The following is a 27,602-nucleotide window of genomic DNA, read 5'->3' as shown; positions in this document are numbered from 1 at the left end:
AAAAAAATTGGAGTATTTATTTTTAATTAGAGTGCACATTTGCCTTTTTAAAGATGTATTTATTGATATTAATGATTTTATGCACCAATCTATAAACAGAGTTGGGAATGATGGTGATGACTGTCATATATAATTTGCAGTAGCATGCTAAGGATAGCACCATAGATATCTGCTTAGAAACCACAATAAACAAATCACATTGTTAGAGATGTAGAACATTAATCGTTTGAATCATAAATGGACGCAGATGTGGTTGTGTTTTTTGGCAGTCACCCATCTGTAATTATATGCCAATCCTGGCTATTCCCTGGTGTACTGTACATCGTTGCATAAAAAGATGCAAGGACTGCAACACCTATTTGAAGCAACAATGAATGTGTGTGCAACAGGGCCAGGTGCCTCTAAGTCTCCTAAAATTTTCAGCACTGCCCCCATTTGCTATCTTGACTGCCTTTCCCATTGGCATACTGTACAGAAGAATGCTGTATTCAAGGGGGAAAATACTATTTAAAATTATTTTGTTACAATGTAATAAAGATGGCTCCAACATCCCTAATATGCAAATAGAATCATCTATATTGTCACATGCAATAATATCGGCAGCTTCTGCACTACTTATACACCGTGTGTCTCTTTCTCTCCAATCCTGGATCCTCTAATCAGAAAACAGGTTATATAGGACCCAGACACATCAATCTAGCCTGGTGTGTATTGGGGGAAGGGGGGATAAGCTGGGATCACTGGGTCACTTACAGCCCTCTCACCCTTCCTATATTTCCTCTAGTTAGAAAGCTCCAGTGGGAGCTCATAAAATCTGATACTTTGTGTCCATTCACTGCCCATTCTCCTGCTTAACATTCTGTCTGCAGGTTTCTCCTTCTGCTTCTGCTGATGTTGTCAATTTGCTCTGGCCAGGGTGCCCCCAGACAAAGGGGGGCTAAGATACAGTGTCCTTTATACCTAACCTTAATCCATCTCTAGTATGCAACCACTTTACATTGTAGTACTGACATTGTGAATGTCACCATTGTTATTCTCCGCAGAACGAGCCCGACATCAAAGGCTGTCGGGCTCGTTCTGCCGAGAAAAGCCGGAAATAGGCGAGCTCAAATTTTTCAGCATTTCACTATATACCTGGGCACCTGGTGGCATCAAGTCCCAACTGAAGGTGCATGGTTATGTCAAAGTCGACATTAACTTCACTTGAGAACCTTAACTTCACCTCCACCATCAGGTTCTTTTGTTTAAGAACATTGCTAATTGTCCAGTAAGCTGTGAAACTTGCAGCTTACAGTGTCCCTGTGACTCCGCCCCGCTGCCCCGGCGAATAAATGCCCCCTCCCACATGGACCATTGATGTTCCCTGACTTCGCAAATATAAGTCAGTCTCAACTGACTTATATTTTGCGGGCGCCCAGGATGAAGATAGGGTGGGCGGCTGACATCATGTGACGCCAGCCGCTTGTCTCCGGCAAGCATCGGCATGCCCAAGTACCCATGGGAACACCCAGCATTTTCATGGGTTACGGCCATAAAATGCTGGGCTTTCCCATGTCCCAGCACCACCACCGCCCCTGTCTGCCTCGTCCCTCCCTCCCCTCTGCGAACGGCACAGCGAGTGATCAACTCAACGTGGCTGTTTCACAGTCGGGTTTGAACATGTGCAGAAATGTGCATAGGCAAACCCCGACGATTGGGGCAGGGGATCAATCTGGTTCACTCCGAGGGAACCAGAATCGGCCCCATTGTACATATTGGGGGTTATTCTGATTCACCAGTAAAGGCACAATCACTCTCTAATGGACAAAACCATATGCACTGCAGGTGGGGCTGATGTAACATGTTCAGAGAGAGTTGTGGTTGGGACCACAAGCACAGCAGCAGCAGTGAAAAGGGGGCCACATCGCAGCAGCCCCCCTCCTCCAAAGAGGTGAGAGCCACCTCTGCGTCTGGCTACTGTTGAGCTACAATGCCCAGCATTTCTTAGAGAGCAGCGGTTGATCAGTTGTTCTACAAACAGTGTAACTGTAGTATTTGTATTACAGAACTGATACAGTAGTCTGGCAATATAGGAACTGATTATACAGCCTTCATGGTAAGGTCCAAACTAATATGGGATATGGTCGCTAGGTGGACACTGTGAAGGTCAACATATATCAGGGGAGGGAGAATAGAATAGTGTGCCGAGTGCAGAGAAGCACTGTGCCCAAAGCATGGCGAATGCAGCGAGTTATGCGAGGGGACACCGTACACTGATACAGTGTCCATATTGACTTACGTCGAAATTTGGGACAAAAAAACATGAAAATCTCATGTCACCGTTCCCATTGTCAACCAAATGCTTCTGTCGACCTACACCCTGTCGACCTTTATAGTGTTGACCCTATGACCCATAATCACTAAGACAGTACATGCTAAATACACAATAATCTACATAGTGAAGCCATTTGGGGTATGGTCGTATTATATATCAGGCCACTAAGGGGCTGATTCTTTACCATCCGTATCTGAGAATGCTGTGATAATATCGGTAAAACCCGCAATGCGATAATCCATTACATTGTATGTATGTATAACTTATTGCATGCAGGGACAGAGCTGGTGAGAAAGTTCTGTCCCTGTGATGCTACTGACAGCCCCTATCCTGTGTTGCTCATTTCCCGCCATTAAATAGAACAGTGGTTCTCAAACTCGGATTCTCAGTACCCCCACAGTTCCCATTTGCCAGGTCACCCGACAGGTGCACTCATTACTGACACATTTTAAAAGATCCACAGGTGGAGCTAATTATTTCACTTGACATACCTCCCAACATGACCCTCTCCAGGAGGGACACATTGCTCTGTTTCTGGACTTTCCTCTTAAGGTATGATTGCCATCTCCTGTGTTGAACGCCTTTCTTATCAATTAACCTGTGTGAGACAGGTGATGGCAATCATACATTAAGCGGGAAGTCCAGGAACAGAGCATTGTGTCCCTCTTGGAGATGGTCATGTTGGGAGGTATGCTTGATTCTGTGAGGAGACCTGCAAAACATGCACTGTGTCATGAGGACCAACTTTGAGAACATGTGAAATAGAATCTATAAATAATTCAGGCTTTCATTTGTCATCCCTATATTCATTTAATAACTAAATCATTCATTTATGCCAGGGCTGGGCAATTGCGGCCCTCCAGATGTTGATGAACTACACATCCCAGCATGCCTTGCATCAGTTTCAGGATGGCCACATAGCAAAACTAATGCAAAGCATCCTGGGATGTGTAGTTCATCAACATCTGGAGGGCCGCAATTGCCCAGCCCTGATTTATGCAGTCAGTAGCACTTATTGAAGTTTGAGTGAAAGAGTTAAATGCTAAAATAATAAAGTTTCCTGCAATTACAATTAATTACTGGCAGTAGGCTGAAGGCATTTCTGCCAATTTATTCAACTTTATTGAAAAGTGCAGTTTTCAAAGTTCTGTCTCCTGAACTTTTTATGTGTTCTTCTGTAGTTTTTCCTGTAGAGTCCAAGACATTCATTTATATGCAATCGCTGCAAGGGTTCCCACTATAAAGTCCATTCTGTGTTTATTAATGAAATACTGACATTACTGTGATGCACCTTAAACTTTTTCTAAAAAAAAAAAAAATAATCTGATCATTTTTTTTTACCCTCTTCTCACTGAAATGCTGTTAGGTAATTATGGAAATAGCAGTTGGTATTTTTGTGAAGAGACTGCTGAGCATTTAGACACCCTGGGGGAGATTCACTTACATTCGCTACATTTTATCCTGTTTATCGCTATTTTTTCGCATTATTTCCACGTCGACATTGTTTTCCACTTCGCTGTATGCTCTCTTAATTCTTACTCTGCGATTACTTTGCGTTATAGCCCCCTTCCCATTTTTTTTTACTGTGCATGAGCCCACTCACCTGGCTCTCCCCTTCCAGAACCCCCGCCTCTCATTCCGTTCCCATTTTGGGAGCAGCACTAGGCAGCGGGTTTATGACTGCAGCCCCTGCCTGCTGCTGTGCTCCTGTCCCCGGTGTTGTGTGTGCTTTCCGCAGCAGCCCAGCTCCTACTGCTCTGTCCCCAGCTGCTGGATGCTCTGGATGAGCCAGAGGAGGAGGTGCAGCGGCCGGTGGAGAAAAATCGCCAACTTGCTGTGGTGAATGTTATGTGCCTGAATAGATACGAGTGTTTGAGCATATCAAAAAGGCGGTAAGCTAGTGAAATCCTATGAGGAGCCACACACGTGACGATAAGAAGAAGAAGGCGGAAGTGCAGGGAGAGCGCTTCCAAAATAAAATGACAGAGCATACCCAAAGTAAAAACAAGTTTCCAATGTGCTGGTAAGCTTTAGAGAATCTCACCCCCTGCCACAGGCTTTAAAAACTCTGGGGCCCAGTGGCGTAGCTACATATGTGGCAGACCCCGCGGCGGCTTGGGGGAGCGGTGCCAGCGGGGTCTGTGGTGGGCGCCGCTGGCTGAACGGACAGGTGACCCATGCAGCAGTGAGCATTGAGCTGGTCCTGCCCTGTACATATCTAATGAGCGGGGACCCAGCGCAGTGCATATTGAATGAGTGGGTCCCTGCCCTGTGCAATAAGTAATGAGCGGGGACCTGTTCATTCAATATGCACAGCGCTGGGTCCATGCTCATTAGATATGCATGGAGCGGGACCAGCTCAGCGCTCACTGCTGCATGGGTCGCCTGTCAGTTAAACCAGCGGCGTTCACCAAAGACCCCAATTTTTTGGGGCAGGGGGAGAAAAACTTATAACTACGCCATTGCTGGGGCCGATACAGATCCGCTCGTACTGGTCCGAATTTTGCCCCATTTTTTATGATGGGGGTCTGGCGCGTGCACATGTGTGTGTATGTGCATGTGCAGACACCCTGTGCGAATGCCTCTGGTGAGTATCACATTCGCCGATGCTTTTGCATGGGAAAGGCGCAGCATCAGGGGATCACACAGCATTTTATGGGCATCCCCATGAAAATGCTGGGCGTTCCCCTGGGAACGCAGCCACGGTGTTGCCTGCTCTGGGAGGGCGGCGAGGCAGCAGGTGGCACTGACCTGTTCTCTAGGCTGTGAGTATACGCACATAGCTGCCTACCCTACTGCATTCTGCAGGAGACTCCCTGAAATAGCAGCAATCTCCCTTTCTCCCTTATTAGTCTACCAATCTCCCTCATGTCACCTAGCCCACATTACAATGTTACTTTTTGGGGAAAAAAGGAATGAGAGATAGATACATTTACATTGAATCATCAGCACCATTTCCCAGCACTTTACCAAGTATAGGATCTCTTACTAACTGCTTTGGGGCTCATCTACATCTGAATATGAGTCACTTTAAAAGATTCCTCTCAGATGTAGCAGTACACACCCACTCTTCTAGGTGCCACATTCACAATCTATTTTCACAATCTCTCCATATATGGGACTAGACACACCTTATGGGAGGAGCATGACACGCCCCCTTAATGGGGCGATTTACAAAATCCATTACCAACTATAATCTCCCTGAAACTAGTTTTCAAAAGTAGGCAAGTATCTATACGCGGCCTAGCGAACAGGCCCTTTATGCAGAATGGCAGGAACATAAGTGTAGACCTAGAAAATCATAGCTAGCTCTGATAAAAGAAAGTAAGCGAGCCGGCAGAGTCAGAAGACATTGGAGAAAAATAAGATGGGAGAGAAAATGAAAAGTAGAATAAAGAAAAAAGAAAAAAAAGACAACAAAAACCGTATGTCAGAGAAAATACTTAATTAGAGCGAGCCGGCGTAGTGCAGCCTTTATATATCACACAATGTTACAGAGAAATATTTGGCGAGGCTGCAGCGTGACAGTCTATTATACTGTAGACAAGGATACACTGTTGCCTAGTGGTAAGAAATCTATTGGGCTTATCACAGTGATGCATTAAAACCTCTTCTCGGTAACTGACAGCTCCCAAGATAGAGAGAATAGTTCATTTATCTTTTTGCATCTTTCTGTATTTCTTTATTCTCATGTTTTCTCTCCACATTGTGCAAAGTTACATTAGCATCAGCCATGCTCACATTGTCTGAAAAATATTCTAATATGCTGTAATAAAAGACGTCATTTTATATATAGCACAATAGCTTCGGCGACTGATGGCATTACAAAGTGAAACATTTCTCTCCCTTTTGAACCTCCTCACTAGACTTCAGTTCATTATTTCGCACTCCTCAGTCTTCTAGTTTGTCTAATTTATAAAATTACTGTGTACACTGCCGATTCCTCATAAATAATGAAAGCAAGAGGGTGATAATAGCTTCGTTTGCTGGGAGTTCTTTCTATGTTGATAAAGACCGTGACAGAGAATTTTAGTGTATGCAAATCATTTTACCCCTAGTAACGAAGACCCATTCGCTAGACTGTGTTTTTGCAGCCTAGCAAGTAGGTTCTCAGCGACCAGGCGATCAACTGCACCCCCCCCTCCCATGCGTACCGCATGAATCCCTGTGTACACATCCATTCACATGCGGCCGCACACAGAGGAGAATTCATTAGATGGTTACTTACCATCAAATGATTTCTCATACTATTATCGGTGCTTGAAGACACCACATGACCCAGGAAGTCACTCGGCGGCTGCACGTCAACAGGTGATTTCGGGGTGGGCTCCCACATCATAAACCTGCTCCAAGCAAGCAGGAGTATGCCTGCTTTTGCTGGGGCCCACCCAGCATTTTCTATGGGCGCGCCCAGCATTTCTTTGGGCAAGCCCAGCATTCTGTGGGCACGCCCAGCATGCTTGTGGGCATGCCCATGAATCGCTGGGCTCCATCCCAAAATCAATCCTGCTTGCCAGTCACCCAGCGTATGGCCAGCAAAGGGAAGCCTTCGCCTTCGTACGCTTGGGGATACGGTGCTCGCACCGCACGCATAGGCTGTTTACCGATCTTCAGATGGGCTGCGACATTGCAGCCCTCCAAACAGATGCATCGGGCCCTATGTCCAATGAGACGTGAACAAGTTATGCTTGCTGGATTCATTACCAACCTGCTCAGAGTTTACAACTTCCTATAGATTTTGTGCTTTACCATTAGAACATTGTGTCCTTGACTTTTATATTTTTTTTTATTTTGTTTCTGTATTATTTATTGAAGCTAGAAGGAGTTTGGGAAAAAACAGGATATGAGGGAACTGTGTAATTACAATAAGATAATTCTCATTTCATAGATCTTTTATAGACCAGAATGACAGCAGTGTGTATGTGACATCAACACGGCAATGAGGAAGGAGGGGGGAGCTGGCCGGCAGGATAAAAAGAGCAAGTGGATAAAAGGGAAGCTGATAATCTATTTCCGAGCAGCAAAACAATCAAATACTTATTTATTTTATCCATCAGTTTGCATATTTGCAATCAAGTACCCTGTAATTAGATCTGTGCATTTAACCTTCAGAATAACGTCTTAACAGTTATGTATTGGAAAAGAAAACTGGCCGAATAGAAAAGTGTTGCAGGTGTTGTGTCTGGATACCTCCTAGCAGTGGTGTAACTAGATATTTGTAGACCCCATTGCAATGGTTTGCAAGGGCCCCTTTGAACAACCCAATGGTGAAACTTTTATAGCACTTTTTACTTTTACAGGGAAGATGGGCCCCTTTTAGTTGGGCCCCATAGCAGCTGCACTCCCTGCACATATGGTAGTTACACCCTTGCCTCCTAGCAGATCTCACTCAGGGGCCGATTCTGTTTCATTCGGAGTGAACCGAATTCGGGCCCTGTCCCGATGGTCCGGGTTTGCACATGCGCAAACCATAAATGCGAGTGGCCATGGCGAGTTGCTCACTCTCCAGGCAGTTCGCAGAGATAATGGAGGGACGGGGGCGATGGCGGAGCTGGGACATGGGAACGCCCAGCATTTCATGGGTATTCTCATGAACGGGCAGCTGACGACACATGACTTCAGCCGCCCTGTCCCAGCGGTCGCAAATATAAGTCAGTTGATCCTGACTACTGACTACTGATTTCTCCTTATGCAGGCACATGCGAGGGTATGTGTCTTTGTAACAAATCCCATTGTATGGTTGCAAGGGGAAAGGGTGGGGTATTCACCAGGGTGGCATCTTCGAGGTTCAGTAAGCTTTTTTGCAGCTTACTGAGCCAACCAGAATGGCCCCCTTAGGTTGCTAATGCGCCTGAGGAATTATGTAGGGCTATAAGCATGGTCGCATGTATGGATACTTGCTGTGACCTCTTAGCAACTGATTTAGGGGTCTCACATGTGGCCCCATATTTTTTTTAAATTGCGTAACCCTATACGATCACAATTTTTTTGTATATTTACTACTTGTTGGTTAAATGATAACTTTGTGTTATTACATTTTTTTTTTATCACACATGGTGCTTTCCTATTGAAAGTTTTTTTACCTAAATAACCTTTTATGCTTTTATACAAAAAATCTACATTTGCAGTAAAGTGTATAGCTTTAAACAATTGTAAAAATACATAGTTAAGTGTATTCCACTATTTTCTAATTTATTTTGATAAATAATGGGCCTGATGCAGATTTGGAAGTCAATCTAGCATACTTTGAAAGAATGCATACAATCTGGTTTTATATAGCTAAGTTCTATTTAGGTCGAGATGTAACCACATCTTCAAGTTAGTCTGGTTTCCTATTACAAGCTCATCTGCCATTTACTACTGTAAGTAGGTGAAAAAGATACACCTCCAAACAGCACTGCAAAGCCCTCACTGTAAATGTTCAGCTACCATTCAATTCCAATAGACCATGGGGTACAACACAGTTAATGGAGGTTATGTAGCGTACAAGCTCCTGAGTAGGTTTACTTTTTTACTATGATATTAGGAATCGACCACCAATGGTTTGCCACCAGTGGTCAATGGTTTGTAATCATTGGTCTAGTGGTTCTCCTTCATCAATGGCAGAGAATAACTGATGTTTTCTGTTCATCCAGAAGTAGGGGTCATAGTTATAATCCCTTCACCCAGGGTATCCTCAGTCCAATGCTCTTCCCTGATTGGCCTGCTGAGTACCACAGCAAGAGTGACTATTAATGGTTTCTTCTTCATTGATGGGTTCATGACATCAATGTTAAGCGCCTATTGCACCATCAATGGTTAACCCTTTGATGGCCACCCCCACTATAGAAAGTTATTGAATAGCTGTATAAGACCCTGGAGTGAGATAAGATGGAGAACGATAAAATACCAGTCAATCAGCTCCTAAGAGCCAAATTCATGACCGGATCCAAGGAGGGGTGACAGGTGCGGTCATCAAGGACCACCACACATTAAGGGCCCCCACACTCTCCCCAAGAATTGTGCATGCCGCTGGTACTAGAATCAAAGCATAATTCTGCTGTGCCACCCGCTGAGGTGCTGCTAAAGTCACTGTAAGCTTCGCATTGGATTTCACAATCACCACCGCGGCTGCTGGGTTTTCTGTGACATCCAAGAGCTGAGAGTGAGGCTCCTTCCTCTGTGGTGCTGGCAGTGTGTAACTGGCTGGTAGAAGGCTTTGAGTTGTGTGGCACCGGACACATCAGTTATTGTGAATTATTTGTAAACAACAGCACTATATTCCATTTTCTATTAGGTAACTAACATTATTTAACAACTAAGTTTTGTGAGCTACCTTTCCTAATCTGATGATGTATATCCATTTTTATGTAAATGTCCCATTTTCTTCCCGTTTTTTGTCAATCCATGACTTATGTTATTTGTATTTTCTTAGAATGTATGCACTAAATATTCATTGGTGCATTCCAAGAAAATACTTTCTAAACAAAATTGTTAATGCTGATTTGTGTGTTATTCTTTACATTATGCAAGATATTTGGAACATTAGTGTACATCTTGTAAAGTGTGATTTGCATTTTGGTTTTCAAAAAAATATTATATTTTTTCCTCAAGGAATTGAACACAATCACAATGCTGATTGATAAATGATACCGCTATAATGAGTTGGCTATTTAAAGCTGCTGTTTCAGACAGCATTGAAGGCAGATTACGATAAAACAGGTCCAACTTTAAAACAAGTTGGATCTGTTCTGCCAGAAACGGACGCAGATTGTCAAATTCACGGCTGTTTTTCAACAATCTGCAGCCATTTTTGTTGACAGGCCGACTTTCCAACACTCGACAGCAGGAACATTACCGGTTGTCGAGTTACAGTCAAGCTGAGAGAAATGGCCCGGGATTCCGACTGGTAGGACATTCCGACAGTCGAAATCCTGGATTGAATTCTTCCCCTATATCACTTTTATTGATAGGGGCAAGGGCGTAACTACCATAGGTACTAGGGGTGCAGCTGCTATGGGGCCCAGAGCTGAAGGAGGCCCATCTTTTCTGTCTAAGTAATATGTTTTACATACATTTAACACCATCAGTTGCTAAATAGGGGGCCCTCACAAACTTTTGCTATGGGGCCCACGAATATCTAGGTATGCCTGTGGTTGCTATGGGGCCCACGAATATCTAGGTACGCCTGTGGTTGTTATGGGGCCCATGAATATCTAGGTGCACCTATGGATAGGGGCCCAACTCCAACAGACCTTATGCGGCATGTTACAGGCTATGTTTAAAAAATAATAGTTAGGAGCTGATTGGCGGTTTTAGTTATGTTCTTTAATAACTTTATGAAACACTATCAATTAAAAAAGGTGGATATTTATCAAATCTTCTAAAAAAGGAGGTGTTACCTACTGCAACTAATGAGATTCTAGCTATCATTTTATAGAATGTGAAACACGTCCACACTACTTTAGAAGGTTTGATAAATCTGTCCATAAATTCATTAGCAGAGTAGCTGATGTTTGGTTTGAGAATAGAAAACTTGAAGGCTAAACCAATAAGAATGCTAGTTCACTGGGGACAATTTTTTTTTTTTTAAAGACATGACTAGTGAATTGGTCAACATGCAAAAGGCCAACAGTCAAAAGGTCGAAAGTGAAAAACGTGTGCATTTCACAGTCTGTGACCATGATTAGTGGAAATGTATATGCTCGTCTCGGGAAAAGTTGCTTTCTCCACCATTGCTGCGTTTGCCACAGTATGTGTAATCTTGCCGGGATTTATAATGAGATGCCCACTGGTGGTGTCTTCGACCTTCAGTTTGTGTACAATGAAGCAACCATTGGATGCACCTTGTTAAACATGGATTTTGCAAATATATCCTCACTCCATCCATCAGTGCAAGACAATCACAGTACATGCGCAGTGCAACATAAGCACAGCAGCAGAAAATTGGTCCACTGCATACAAAATTGTCATTGCACCAATGTCTGTGGAAGAAATCAAACAGCATGATTGCCCAAAGTTACCGTCTAGTGGTCCATGGAGTAAAATTTATTTTCTTGTGGAACTTCATCTAGTGATTAGACCAATTAGTCTTCAGATATTCCAGAGTGTATTGTCTATTTTGAGTTAAAATGTATGTAGTGTAATTATCCTACAAGTAACTTATTTTATTAACTTTTACTAATTGTTGTCTTTGTTTGTTTGTTATTGTTATGTGATTTGCTTTTATTTGCTTTAATAAATTGTAATTTAATTTTTCTAATTGATTATATATACACCAAAGCGCCCAATGGTACTGTTCCTTTTATGATTGGTTGGGAACCTGCAATGCAGCCAGCAGCTAGATATACTTTACTGTGTAAAATGCCAGTGTCGCTCACATTTGTTATATAAATTCAATTAAAAAATGTTGTGTAAAAAAAAGATTATATTTTTCTGTATAAGGTAAACGTTAGAGGTCATAATAATCAATAAAAATGTTTGCTTGGCAATTTTCACACCTATTATGACAAATTCACTTGGTACTCAAAGGGTTGTGACTGCAATAACAGAGATTGGGTAGGAAGTACAGCATGGGAGTGCAATTATTTTAATTAAGAAGAGGATTAACACAGAAGTATCAGAGGGCGCAGTAGCAATTTACCACCTAAAACCAAAGAGGATTAGTCCATCCCCTGACAATTCATCCACAAAATGTACAGATATAATGAATTCCATTTAAACAATAACTTAGAAGAAATCATTTACAGGGTACCAAGAAGTAAAATTGGCAGCATCAGAAAACGGATGATCTACAAGTAGGACTGACCAATATCTGTTTCTAGTACTATTGGCAACACACTGACAAAGCAACTTCACCTTCAGACTCATGAATCTTTAATAGCCTCCAAATAAACATTGTGTGCAAACATTTTGGCTGCTTCACACTTGCAGAAACAATGTGGCAATTGTTAAGAAATTATCTACAGTTTGGGATTTTGGATGAAGCGTGTGTTTTCCTCGCTGTGTAGAATTGGCACTCAGAATGTGTCCTGTGGTCTTCTTTACAGCAAAACATAAATCCATAATTAAGAGAAATCAAAAGAAATCAAAATAGAGAACAAGACTAAAGGAATCGCTAAATAGTGTGAGGCTTGTCACTCAGTTGATAAAACTATTGGGATTTAAGGATTTGCTTTTTGTTAGGAAGCAAAATGCAGCAAGTAGAGAGTTTTAAAAGAGAGATTACTACTCTATCCTTATGCTGGCCACACATCAGACCAACTTTCCTCCAACCATCCAACTAGTTGGTTGGTTGGTTGGACTGAAAATCTGGTACTGAATGGGGGCAAATGCCAATAAGCAATTTGCTCACAAACTCAGGAGAATGGACAAAAACATTCAGTGAAATTGTTGAAATCAAATAGGTCCAACTACATTACATTGTCTGAGTGATAGTTGTTGTCCATTTTCAGATTTGGGAAAAAAATGACTTAATTACAAATTACATTTGCTCCTATCCAGTATCAGGTTTTTATTCCATCCAACCAACTAGTTGGATGGTTGGAAGAAAGTTGGTCTGATGTGTGGCCAGCATAAGATAAACAATAGACCCTCTCTGTTGCAGTATCTGTCTATATAATTGGTCATATAGTCTATACACTTGGGAATATGTCCCACTGGTTATATCTTTGTTGATTGGTACAGTATATCCATAATACTCCTGTAGTCCATGTTATATCAGACCTAAGCTACATTATATCCTTTTACACCTTCACATGTCCGTGAGTATACGGGTATTTCCACAATCCAACTTCCACAATAAATGCCTTTTCCCCATCATTTAGTTGTGTGTGTACCCCAATGTTTTGGCTTTTGTTTTATGTCATTATGTTTTGGTTTTGTTTTGGATTTGGTTTCAAATCGTAAAAAAAAAAATTGTAATCATTGATAAAAATTCATTGGACCTGTTTACATGCAATCCAAAACCAAGTTCAGAACTGACAACAGTTCTCGATTCCACTCAGAACACCAAAGTGATTCCGAACTACAGTAGGACTCAATTTGACTTTTTTGAGCATGTTCGTATTTCTGGAAAACTTAAGTGCGCATCTCTAATTAAAATCAGTTGCAGCCCAAGGTATCACAAAAAAATTAAATAAAATTTTTTTTTATTTATTCAATATGAGGCCTTTTCCCAAGTATATCAGTGGGAGTGGAGAAGTGTTCACATAGAGTAACCTGATGCTGTATGGCCACCTTTACTCTAAGGGGGTTATTGTGATCTGTACGCAACAGATGCATGCGCAGAGTGCGTGCACCCACGGCAGACATTCTGTTTGCTGGGTCCACACACCCAACATAGTGGGGGGGGGCGGAGAGGGGCATAGGGTGCTTGGCAGCTCCATTGCCATATTTGAATGCCCAGCGTTTCATGGGCGTTCTCATGGTAATGAGGCCGTGAAGCGAGTGCGGGGGGCGGTAGCTGACATCACCGGATGTCAGCTGCCCACCCATTTCCGTCCCAGCATCCACCCATATGTAATTGACTTGAAAGTCACTTTTATATGCGTGCACCTTCCACATCTATCAATGGTTGGGGACCATCGAAAGATGTGGGTGTTCCCCGCAGCATGCAAATGGTGGTTTATGTTAAACATCCATTCACAGCCTGTGCATTTGCCAGGCGGGGTTTGGTGGACTCGCAAGGCTGTCAAATAATAACTCCCTAACTCTGATTACACTGATTGATTGCTACAACACTTTTCCTTGTTATTGCAGTGAATGCAGATAAGATGTTTTTGCACCTTCACCCTAATGAATTACAGAATGTGCGCCAAAGTCTGTTGTATCTTTGTAATTTTTTGTATTATTGTGTAATAAACTTATAGATTATAAATAGTAAAAAAAAAAACCTGTACAAATTTATAGCCACCAGAAAATGTCCTGCTTTCAGCAATGTGATTCTGCCCACATTCTACAATGATGGACACAATGGTTCCAATGGAAAAAGAAACACATTTGTAATTGAAAGAGTTTTATGAAAACAGAACACAAATAAATAGAATAAACAGAGCTAAATATAACAAACTGGCAGAGGATTGTTCTTACAATAGAACAGCATTTGTAGCTTACAAAGAACAAAAAAGGAGCATGCTGGTACTTAATTCACATGTGAGCACAAATCTGTGAAGCAATCTGGTCAAGGAAGCATTCAATCTAGAAACTAGAATTGTGCTTTAATTCAAACAGCAATCAAGCTCTTGAATAAGCTTCCAGCTGAAGTAGTAATTGGCAAATCACTTTCTCAGGAAGGTAAGATGAAATTGTAGATGTTATGTTCTTTGGCAAAATATGTAATTTAAAAAAAATACATACTGCAACAGTTTTGTGTCAGTAGATACATCACACTTAAGTGTGAATAAAATATCCATTATGATATAGTATGTAATTGTTTAAGATATGCCAAAGGGAGTGACAGGATTTATGCAATTTTTATTTATTAGTGACTTCAATGTATATTACGGTAAGTTTTACATATGAAAGCAATAACAAATAAGACAGGCAACATCTCTGACTTACAGTCTGGAAGTTTATTGAACGGTTAGTGCTGTACCGCTTTAATTAGTATGACTTACATGGCGCTAATCTCTAAACTAAAAATGCAGTAAAAACCCTGTTATCTGGGTTTTTACCGCATTGTGGGATGCTCCAAAGTTCCCCTGCCAGGTTACCGCAACAGGGGACATCACTAGCCCCATAGAAGCCTGTGGGCTTCTACCGCCCCAAACGGACCCCCACCGCCCCGCACAGACCCCCTCCGACCTCCCCTCACCTGTGTCCAAGCAGCACAGCGTTGTGCATACAAGGGATACGGATATTAGAGAACCCCACCCACAGTCTGGAAGTTTATTTAACGGTTAGCACTGTACGGCTTTAATTAGTATGACTTACAGGGCGCTAATCTCTAAACTAAAAATGCAGTAAAAACCCTGTTATCTGGGTTTTTACCACATTGTGGGATGCTCTAAAGTCCCCCCTGCCGGGTTACCGTGACAGGGGACATCACCAGCCCATAGAAGTCTATGGGCTGCTACCGCTATCTGCCCACCCCAAACGAACCCCCGCCGCCCCGCACATACCCCCACCGACCCTCCCTCACCTGTGTCCAAGCAGCACAGTACTGTGCGTACGGGGGATACGGAAATTAGAGAACCCCGCCCACAGTCTGGTAGTATATTGAACGGTTATCACTGTACCGCTTTAATTATGACTATATTAACCCTTTGACTGCCAAGTGGATTTGTCAAAATAGGTGTCAAAAATTGCCAAGCACACTTTTTTTTATCATAATGACATGTAATGTTTACCTTTATACAGGAAATATAATCTTGTTTATACAACATTTTTTATTTGAATTTATAGAACACACATGAGCGAAGCTGGTGTTTTTAGCGGATATTTTGAACATCTCTCACAGAGATGATGGCACTCAAAGGATTCATTTTGGTGTATTCCAGGGCATGGTGGCACCCTCAGCTACCCCATGCCCCCAACCCCACCCTCAATTCATGACATCACATGTTTTGGAGAGGAAATCAAGAGCAAGATGGACACCTACATGCAGCCAAGATGGAAACCATGAGGCCTGCTTTACTTTAATCCTCCAACCGGTAGCTCCAGTGACACTGTCCCCACTATGGCCCTGCAAACTTATGCCTGCAGAGCAACATATTGTGAGTTGATTTAATACATTATTCTGTAAGTTCATATCCAGTCACATCCCCATCTAAAGCTGTCCCTTCAGGCTGATTCCTTTGAACAAGTTTTGGTCTTTCTCGCAGAAGTCAACCATATGTCAAAAGTTGTCTGTTCCGGAAAAGAAATGCATTCTTTTGTATTTATTTGGGAGTATGTAGTTGATTTACCGATGGACAAAACACAGATTGACAGATTCCCCGCAATCAAATGTCGATGACCCCAAATTCATCCAGAGCATTAAGACACTTGCATTGAATGTCACTGTTAGTAAAAATGCATAATAAATCATCAATCTGACACCTTTAAGAGCGCAATAACTTTGCTTATGGCCAATGATAGCATGTTATACTGTTATCCAGTGTTAGATTTTGGGATGGAGGGTGCTTTTTCTCCAATTTGAACAGAGGTTTTACCAGTCAAAATTGCAGCACAACGGGTAGAATAAGCGTTCTCCAATCAAACTACGCTTTTAGTGGGAGTACAAATATATGCAGTAAGCAAATATGCTGTGTGATAAGAGCATTGATTTAAACTGTAGTAAACCAATATTTTACCTATTCTAATTGAGTTTGGTCACATGTGTTATAAGAGTTACCCTTTAAAATTCTGGGATTAAACACAACATTAAACATCAACTTCTTGGCCTAAGATAAATCTAGTTATGCATTGTTTAGTGTGGTTGTATGTGACGGTGAAGAACAGAATGCGGCCTATTAATGTTAAGGTTTATGCTGATGGTTACACTACCTGTACTGGTGGATTATGGTAAATGGAGAGTGGAGAGTTCAACACCAACATATGGTTTTGTGTGCTTGATTGTAGTCATGACTGTTCTTTAATTATGCTACTATTTATTCCATTATTATGTGTCAATAAAAGATCAATTCCAGCACTGGTTTTCTTTTAACCCCTTCCCGACATTTGACGTACATTTACGTCATGGCCGGGATGTACTTCCCGACACATGGCATAAATGTACGTCATGACTTTAAACTGTCACTGCGTCTCGAGACGCAGTGACAGAGGGACGATGTCTGCTGTCCCTGACAGCAGACATGTCCCTGCATGCCCAGGGGGGGCTGCGATGTCGCCCCCCCGTCGGCGATCGCTGTGATTGGCTGTTCAGTGTGAACAGCCATTCACAGCGTTTTCCTGTGTTACCAGCGAATCAGACGCTCGGTAACACAGGTGTCAATCACCGCCGGGCGTCAGGGGGCATGAGGGGGTCATCGGTGACGATGACACCTCACCCCACCCTCACCCCACCTGCCCCCAAGGCTGTGATTGGTCCGTGGGACCCACGGACCAATCACAGCCAAGGCGCGACATTTAAACTACCGGTGACTGCGCTGCAGACGCCATTCCGGTCTGGAATAGCGTGCAGAGCGGTCACCGTGCCTATCTGCCGTGATACTGACCTGATCCTTGCTAATACTTACCTGATCCTTGCAAATACCTTACCTGATTACCTGATCACTGCTTGTAGCGTGCTGGACGCTTCCTGGATCTGACTTCTTGGGACTTCCTGCTGCTGCTGCAGTGTGATAGAGAGATAGAGAGATAGAGAGAGAGATAGAGAGAGATAGAGAGATAGTGACAGAGAGAGCTATATTTTGTGTCTGCTACCCCCCCTTTTTGGGGGTGCAGGGTTTTTTTATATATAAATAACTGTCAGTGCTGCTGCTGCAGTGTCATAGAGTGATAGATAGTGATAGATAGTGATAGATAGTGATAGATAGTGATAGATAGTGAGAGATAGAGAGATTTGTGTCTGCTACCCCCCCTTTTTGGGGGTGCAGGGTTTTTTTTTATATATATAACTGTCAGTGCTGCTGCTGCAGTGTCATAGAGTGATAGATAGTGATAGATAGTGATAGATAGTGAGAGATAGAGAGATAGTGACAGAGAGTGATAGAGAGTGTATATTTTGTGTCTGCTACCCCCCCCTTTTTGGGGGTGCAGGTTTTTTTTTATACATATAACTGTCAGTTCTGCTGCTGCAGTGTCCTAGAGTGATAGATAGTGATAGATAGTGATAGATAGTGAGAGATAGAGAGAGATAGAGAGAGATAGTGACAGAGAGTGATAGAGAGTGTATATTTTGTGTCTGCTACCCCCCCTTTTGTGCTGATCAGTATATCTGTGCTGATCAGCAACTTTTTGGGGGCGCAGGGTTTTTTTTTTTATATATATACCTGTCAGTTGCTGCCAGTTGCACTGTCAGTTGCACCAAAGGTTGTGCACCTGCTGCCCCTCACTGGTAATCAGTGTTGCATCACTGATCACCTTTTTTTTTTTTGAGGCTGCTGTGGGTCTTTTTTTAATTTTTTTTTTACACACACTGTGATTTTGTGGGTGTCCTGTGGCCACTGTGCGCTGATCAGTGACGTACATCACTGATCAGCTTTTTCGGCACAGGGTTGATCTATTTTTTTTTTTTTATCAAATTCCTGTTGCCTTTGAGCGCTGTTCAGTGACGGACGTTACTGACCAACATCTGTGCTCAATTTTTGGCGCAGGAGCTTTTTTTTTTTTTTTTTTAACCCCTTCAATTTTTTATTTTTTTTAATTGGGTTCAAATTCCTGTATAAAGTATTTTTTTTTTCTGCACTACATACACACTACACACTACATACCCCCCGGGTTGAAATAAAGTTTGTACCCCCCCCCCTACACTATACACGTGTTGAAACATTTCACTACCAGTAACACAAAAATAAAAATGGCATCCCAAATGTCATCCCAAATGTCATCCCAGTCATCCAGAAGAATGTATTCAGCGGAGGAGGCATATGCCATGCTTGCCTCTGATTCTGACACAGCCAGTGAGGCAAGCGGGGAATTTGAAGGATTCATCTTAAGCTCCTCTTCCTCCTCTAGTGATGAGGGACCCCCTCAAAGACGCCCCCGTAGAGCAGCTGAGACCCCCCCCCCAATAATTGATCTCGTATGGACCCCACCACCAGACAATTTTGAGCCCCAGGTTCCTGAGTTTTTGGCCATGCCAGGAATCCAATTTGATTCCACAGGTCTCAGAGAAATTGACTTTTTCAAATTATTTTTCTCTGATGATTTTATAAATTTAATTGTGGACCAAACTAATTTATATGCCCAGCAGTTTATTGTTTAAAACCCCACGTCATCATTTGCTAGGTGGACCCCTGTAGGTGCAGTAGAGATGATGACGTTTTGGGGTCTGGTGTTTCATATGGGCATAGTAAAAAAGCCAGAAATTAGGCAATATTGGAGTACAGATGTTCTGTACAGCACCCCCATTTTACCGTATGGCCATGCCCCGGGCTCGATTTGAGACGATCCTTAAATTTTTGCATTACAACGATAATGCACAGTGCCCACCCAGAGATGATCCCACCTTTGACCGGCTATTCAAAGTCAGGCCGGTCATTGATCATTTCAGTGCCAAATTTGAAGAGATGTACATCCCAGATAAATTCATTTGCATAGACGAGTCCCTTATACATTTTAAAGGAAGGGTTATATTCCGCCAGTACCTTCCCAGTAAGAGGGCAAGGTATGGCATAAAAATGTATAAGCTGTGTGAAAGCACCTCAGGGTACACCCACAGGTTTAGGGTATATGAAGGGAAGGATTCAAGAATTGAACCGCCAGAATGCCCCCCCTCCCTCGTAGGTGTTAGTGGAAAAATTGTCTGGGATTTAGTGCACCCCTTCCTGGATAAAGGTTATCACCTCTATGTGGATAACTTTTACACCAGCATCCCCCTGTTTAAGGCCCTTGGTTCAAGAGGTACAGCAGCTTGCGGTACTGTGCGCAAGAACCAAAGAGGCCTCCCAAAAACGCACATTGCCCAAGTAATGAGAAGGGGTGAAAGCAGGGGAATATGCACCGAAAATATGTTGTTGGTCAAATATAAGGACAAGAGGGATGTCCTTATACTGACAACAATTCACGGAGACAGTACCACCTCCGTCCCTGTACGAGGTACCAGTACCCACACCTCCAAACCTAATTGTATCCTGGATTACAATAGGTACATGGGCGGAGTGGATCTTTCAGATCAGGTACTGAAGCTGTACAGTGCCCTGCGGAAAACAAAAATCTGGTACAAGAAGCTGGCCGTGTATATCATCCAGATGGCACTGTATAACGCTTACGTGCTATTCCGTTCTACCGGCCAGAGGGGGACATTTATGCACTTTCAAGAGGAAGTCATAAAGGGCCTAGTATTTGGGAACCAGCAGGCAGAGGGCCCCAGTACTTCTAGTACTGGCCCCCGTATTGTACCAGGGCAGCATTTTCCTGATGAAATCCCCTCCACTGGAAAAAAGGGCAGGACACAAAAAAGGTGCAAAGTTTGCTATAAAAAGGGAATAAGAAAGCAAACTATTTTCCAGTGTGACACTTGCCCCCGACAAACCCGGCCTATGTATAAAGGAGTGTTTTAAAATATACCACACATCTATGGATTTTTAGGTTCATCATTTCACCGTGCTTCGGGGGTCTTGCTAATGCCACATAGCACCCACCATTCATTCCACCAGAATCTGAGCCGCAAAATCCAAAAATCACTCCTTCCCTTCTGAGTCCTGCCATGCACCCAACTGGTATTTTTTGGTCACATGTGAGGCATTGCCGTACTCGGGAGAAATTGGGGCATAGATTTTGGGGTGCTTTTTCGCCTTCATACCTTCTGAAAATGAAAAATTTTGAGCCAGAACTGCATTTTTTGTGTAAAAAAATGTAATTTTTCATTTTCACTGCCCACTTGTATCAAAATTGGTGAAACCCCTGGGGGTTTGAAATGTACACTATACCCCTAGATGAATTCCCTGAGGGGTGTACTTTGCAAAATGGGGTGACTTGTGGGGGGGTTCCACTGTATTGGTGCAACATAGCACCCACCATTCATTCCACCAAAATCTGTGCTGCAAAATCCAAAAATCACTCCTTCCCTTCTGAGTCCTGCCATGCACCCAACTGGTATTTTTTGGTCACATGTGAGGCATTGCCGTACTCGGGAGAAATTGGGGCACAGATTTTGGGGTGCTTTTTCTCCTTCATACCTTCTGAAAATGAAAAATTTTGAGCCAGAACTGCATTTTTGTGTAAAAAAATTTAATTTTTCATTTTCACTGCCCACTTGTATCAAAATTGGTGAAACCCCTGGGGGTTTGAAATGTACACTATACCCCTAGATGAATTCCCTGAGGGGTGTAGTTTGCAAAATGGGGTCACTTGTGGGGGGGTTCCACTGTATTGGTGCTTGGGGGGTCTTGCTAATGGGACATAGCACCCACCAAAATTCCACCAGAATCTGAGCTGCAAAATCCAAAAATCACTCCTTCCCTTCTGAGTCCTGCCATGCACCCAAATGGTATTTTTTGGTCACATGTGAGGCATTGCCGTACTCGGGAGAAATTGGGGCACAGATTTTGGGGTGCTTTTTCTCCTTCATACCTTCTGAAAATGACAAATTTGGAGCCAGAACTGCATTTTTGTGTAAAAAAAATAATTTTTCATTTTCACTGCCCAGTTGTACCACAATTGGTGAAACCCCTGGGGGTTTGAAATGTACACTATACCCCTAGATGAATTCCCTGAGGGGTGTAGTTTGCAAAATGGGGTCACTTGTGGGGGGGTTCCTAACTTTTAGCATCTTATGGTGCCTAGAAACCTACATGGTGCCTAAAAAATAATCTCATAAAAAGGAGGCTCCAAAATCAAGTAGGTGCTCCTTCTATTATGAAGCCTGTGGTTTGGTCAACGTGCACACTAGGGCCACATATAGGATATTTATGAAAACAAAAGAATTGGGGGAATCAATTTTTAGCCACATTTCTCTAGTAAAATGTACTGTGTTACTTAGAAAAATGTATTAAAATTGCAAATCTGCAAAAAAAATGAAATTTTGAAATTTCACCTACACTTTGTTTTAATTCCTGTGAAACACCTAAAGGGTTAACAAACTTCCAAAATGCTGTTTTGAATACTGTGAGGGGTGCAGTTTTTGAAATGGTATCATTTATGGGGGTGTCTCACATACAAGTCCCTCAAAGTCACATCAGAACTGAACTGGTCCCTAAAAAAATCAGTGTTTGAAATTTTCTTGAAAATTTGAGAATTTGCTATTCATATTGTAAGCCTCCTAGTGTCCAAAAAAATGAAAAGGAAGTTGAAATAATGATGGAAACATAAAGTAGACATATGGTCTATGTTAGTTATTAACTATTTTGAGTGGTATGATTATTTGTCTCACAAGCACAAAATTTAACATTTTGCAAATTGCAAAATTTTCCATTTTTTCACGACATTTTGGTATTTTTCACAAAAAAACACAGACTGTATCGACCCAAATTTACCACTAATTTGAAGTACAATGTGTCACGAAAAAACAATCTCAAGTGAGACATGTCAGATTTGAAAAAAAGGGCTCTGTCAGGAACGCAAAAACTGGCTCTGTCAGGAAGGGGTTAATGATACAGGTTGAGTAACCCTTATCCGAAATGCTTGGGACCACGAGCATTTCGGATAAGGGATTTTTACAGTTTTTGGATTTTTTTAAACATACTTTCCAGATGTCCTCTGTGTCCCCTGGCAGCCTTCAGAATCTTCTTCAGAGGTCCCAGGGGTGCATTGCCTGAGTTTGCAGGCGCACCAGGTGACGTCACCGGTGTACCCGCGCAATGCACTCCTGGGACCACTGAAGAAAATCCCGAAGGCAGCCATAGACATCGGGGGGGACTTGGTAAATATGAAAAAAGGGGCAGGGGGGAGACCAAAAAAAAATCTGAAATATAAAAAAAAAATATTTTGTATAACAGATCTCTGGATTCGGGAAACTCTACCTGTATTAGGGTATAATTGTGGTGAAAACATGTAACATTTCGGAGCAGTACAAAGAATACACCACTAGTGAGTTTAAAGATGATTCAGTCATGAAGGAGAACCCTTTATGTCACAAACCTCTTAAAGTAAAAAAAAAAAAAACTTGATTTTCTTATCATTTCAGAGTGAATATTTGTTCCCAGAAACCAATAGGATCATTTTTGGAAGGTAAATTTAATAAGATTCTGTCAAATATAATCTTTTTTTTTCTTTTTATAAGTTGCTGTTGAGAGCTTTCTTCTTCCCAGCACAGCCTTGCCACGTACAGTGCATGTCTCTGATCTAAAAGCATTACTTCTTGTCTTTGTTTAAATATTCATAATAAAAAATATTCTGGAAATGTGTCTGTATATTCTAATATATTGTTATCATCCAAATCCAAGTTTTTATTCTCTAAATCAGCATTTCCAAAATCCTTGTGAAATATACAATTTATTGCCGTAAAAACAAAAATCATCTAGTATTCAATTATATTATTTTATATATATTATATATTATTCAATCATATTATTCTTATACAGATAAAAATAGCTGGTTGTATAATAGTGATCTGTAACTCATATACAGTATATAAAAGCCTAACTACTCCTCACCTCTGAAGAAAGTACCGCCAGTGACCACTAGAGGCCACTCAACAGACCAAATTACTCCTTAGGCTTAGCATAAAGTTAAAGCAAAATTATCTTTTTCAAACTTGTTCGATTTGGAGAGAGGGAACTGTGAAGACAGAGATTGAAGGTCTGAGCAGCCATTTTGATGGGCTTTTAACTAGTAGCTAATAATTTTATATCAGGATTTCTGTGACTTCTAATGTCAAATGTGAAGGGCTGTGCATCTTGAGCTAAATGTCCCAACATGTGATTGTTAATATCATGTATAAATCAGTGGTATATAAGAAAAAAACTAGTGTTGTGTGTTGTTAAATTTGGCACATATGTAGCCACGCTCAGCATTACTGTGATGGTGCAACTAGTGTTCCCATGACAGGCACATGCATCACAGGAATACAAGCTGCTGCGCCTAGTGATAATTTCCAAGATGGCCGTACCCAGTAACTGTAACTAGCACGATGAGAATGGAACCAGGTCCACATGCAGCATGGCCACAGGAGTATGAAGCAGGAGAGAAGCAGCGGACCTCTTGAGAACCCCTGAAGTGGCATTTTGGGAGCAGGTGGCTGTGGTACACTTATGGTAGACATAGACCTAAATAGGTATGACTAAGGTGGGCATAAACACCCAAAACACTAGAAAGACTCATGTAGACTTTTTTATGTCGACCTTTTGTATATTGACCTATTACTTGTGTTGACCTTTTGACCATGTCGCCCTAATGCATATCAACTCTTTTCATGTGTCGACATTTTGTCTGTCGACCATTAGTGGTCAACCTTTTGACTGTCGACCTAATTACTGTCAACTCTATGACCCATACCCCCTAAACTTAGTACAGGTTGAGTATCCCGTATCCAAAATGCTCGGGACCAGGAGAATTTTGGATAACGGATTATTCCGTATTTCGGAATATTTTGATATTTCAATTATGTATTTTGAAGTATTTTGCATGTATGCTGTATAAACACATAAAATACACACAAATATATTTTATTACCACATAAAATACACACAAATATATTTTATTTGTTCAAAAAACAAGGTTTCAAAACATGAAACAAAATTTGTGTACTATCTCAGATTTGAATTTGAATGCCAAGCAATCATTTTCTTGCAGATATATAGTGCCAGTTACATATCATGTCACCAGTAGTGCTGTTACAAATGTCCCCAGTGAGTTTTTAGCAAAAAAAAAAAAATGTTTTTTCACTTTCTGGAATGTGTGGTTTTCGGAATAATTCGGATAATGGATACTCGGATACGGGATACTCAACCTGTAATAGATTTGTCATAGGCATGTGCAGCACCTTACATTAGGATGTTCACAATTGGTGCGGCATGTCTAGCACGTTATGGGAGTGTCTTGTACCACCGATGAGCATGTCTAGATCTATTATGATATAACCTTTTGTACAATATAATAGTTACAGTGGGCAAATACAAAATATTACATTCGCAAAAGTACCAGGTGAAGTATCCAACTTTGGCACACTAAATAGGGTATAATGTGTATAATGGGTAAGACACTATAGTTACTACGCTCATACCCCCACTATCCATGTCAGCATGGAGTTGATTTTATATAGTGTGCTGAGCGCAGCGAGAAACCGAGCCCGAAGCGTGGCGAGCGTAGCGTGCCCCGTGAGGGGATGCGGAAGACTAAGCAAATAGCTTAGTGAGCGCCCAACTAACATATAAGTACCGTATATATCTTTATCTTATCTTATAGATATATTATAAACTAAAGGGAATAACATATAGCAATATTTAAAGAAAAACAGAACACACAAGGAGAAGCAGCCATCTTGGGCACAACAGTTAATCAATACATTTAAAAAAAAAATCCACAACATGCGTGACAACTATAAAAACGACATGCTATGCATAGTACAGATGAACAGGCAGTACACCAAGATTATCAGAACTATGCAGGAAAGAAATGAAAGAGGGAGGTAAAAATTTTTAACAACCTAACTGGAGAGACTGGGGTATGGAAGATTGTATAGAAATAAGGAGAACTGCGCACATCACTTTTAAAAAGGAAATGAACGAAAAAAAGGTGGGAGGATGGAATTTTGTGTCTATATCGCCCCAACTCTACCACCTATAAAGATGGGAGCACCCTCGATTAATAAAGGGTAGTCCCCTCTTTCAAACAGTGTGCACACAATTTAAAAGACATTAATCCCCTAAACTGCAATGAAGTCCGGGCATGGTAGTAGATTTACCCCAACCTGGCTACAAATAGTTTAGGGTAACCTATTTTAAAAAGAGGTAGGGTAACCTCTTTGAAATGTTGGTGCCCATTAATATTTATTGTTACAGTATGTTACATACAAGGTAAGGATCTCATCAGAGGAAGGATATTTCCTGGCCTCTATTAGGACCTATGGCGGTCGACGGGTCACGCAGCCTGGCAGTGGTGTCGCAAATCATTAAATCTTAAGTCTTACGATCACTAATGCAATGTAAGTAGCAGCAATAGCAACTCTGTCCACATCTGAATCAGGTCCATTGGGGGCAGATGTATTAAGCCTTAACAAGAGATAAATTCAAGGGTGATAAGGAGAGATAAACGTCCAGCCAATCAGCTCCTTACTGACTTTTTTCAAACACAGCCTGTAACATGGCAGTTGGCAGGTGATTGGTTGGACATTTATCTCTCCTTATCACACTTGCATTTATCTCTTGTTAAGGCTTAATACATCTGCCCCATTGTGCCCTATTGCCCAAACATGGGGCAATCTGTCTTGAAAGAGGGGAGTCAACATGTTAGAATGAATAGAAAGACAAATGGTATTTTATGAAAACACCAAGACTTCTAAAAAAAAATCTACCATTTGTGTACATAGACATTGGAATGTGACCAGCACAAATGTGAAATACTGTAAGGACCTAAGCTCAAGGGTAAAAAAAAACCCAGCAGTGAGTGGTTCATAGAAAAAGAATAAATAACAGATGAAAACTTAAGGCGCAGCCTTAAATTGTCATTAGTGTTCATGACAATTTTAAAAAGATCTTTCTAATTAAATTTAAAAAAGCCTTATAGATTAATGTAAATGTTATATTGTCTCGCCACCCCATTCTATCCTCAATGCTGCTACATGGCTCATCTTCCTCACCTATCACACTATTTCTACTTTTCTTACAAGCCCTTCACTGGCTCCCCTTTCCTTTTAACCCCTTCCCTGGTATTTCCGAGAATTTTCCGGGCTATGCTTCAGTGCCCAGACGGGCAAACACGGAAAATTCTCAGGATTGCTGCTTAGCGCCAGGCAGCACTGCGGAGCTGACAGCTGACCTCTGTCTGCTCTGCCATGCCTCCTCCTACCCCCGGCTGTGTGCGCGTCTGCGACATGACTTTGTAACATCACGCCGGGTTGCCGGGGGAAGGGCCAGGTTGCTGAGGGCAGGGCCAGGCAGCGGCCGATATAGTACTCAGCGGCCCTGCCCGGCCCTGGGAGAGACAGTGATAGTTTTTCAGGGAACACTCCTAAAAAATCACCCAGTGGGGAGCTCTACCTACAAAAAAACACCAGTGAAGGTGTTCAAATCCAATTCAATCTTCTCACTTACAAAGCCCTCGCCAATTCCTCTCCCATTTACATCTCTGACCTTATCTCCCTTTACACTTCCATCCCTTCTCTTTTCCCCCCCAATGCATGCCACCTCTCCTGCCTACTGATTACTTTCTCCCATTCTTTCCCCCATTTTGCAAGTGCAGCTTCCTATCTCTGGAATTCTCTACTTCTCCCCAACAGACTCTTTACCTCCAAACAAAACGGCAAACAGGCTCTCAAGACCCATTTTTTCATGAAACCCTCTATGCCAAGCTTACTGTCTACCCCATCTGTGTCACCCCTATCTGCCCTTCACCTCGCGAGCAGGATTTTCTCTCCTCATTTCTAAATACTGTAAAATGTTTGGGAAACTGATAAATAGAATGATGGAATCTAGCATTTTTCACCATATGTCATTGTCGCACACACTTGAACATATTTCCTACAAAATGGAAATAATAACTAACCATATTTCCATTTTGCTCTATTGGCTATTTAACTTTTTTTTTATTTTTTGTGTATTTTCAC

At 41.9% G+C, this 27,602-nt stretch overlaps 1 protein-coding gene across 3 annotated transcripts in view; it reads right to left on the bottom strand.

The window, feature by feature from the left end:
• GRIN2D (glutamate ionotropic receptor NMDA type subunit 2D) overlaps positions 1 to 27,602 on the bottom strand; it is a 762,310-nt gene that overhangs the window by 663,856 nt on the left and 70,852 nt on the right. The gene's annotated exons all lie outside the window — the stretch shown is intronic.

Source organism: Crinia signifera, chromosome 19, assembly GCF_055691185.1.
Source record: "Crinia signifera chromosome 19, ASM5569118v1, whole genome shotgun sequence".
In the NCBI taxonomy this organism is placed as follows: domain Eukaryota; kingdom Metazoa; phylum Chordata; class Amphibia; order Anura; family Myobatrachidae; genus Crinia; species Crinia signifera.
This window is presented reverse-complemented; position numbering and strand designations above follow the sequence as displayed.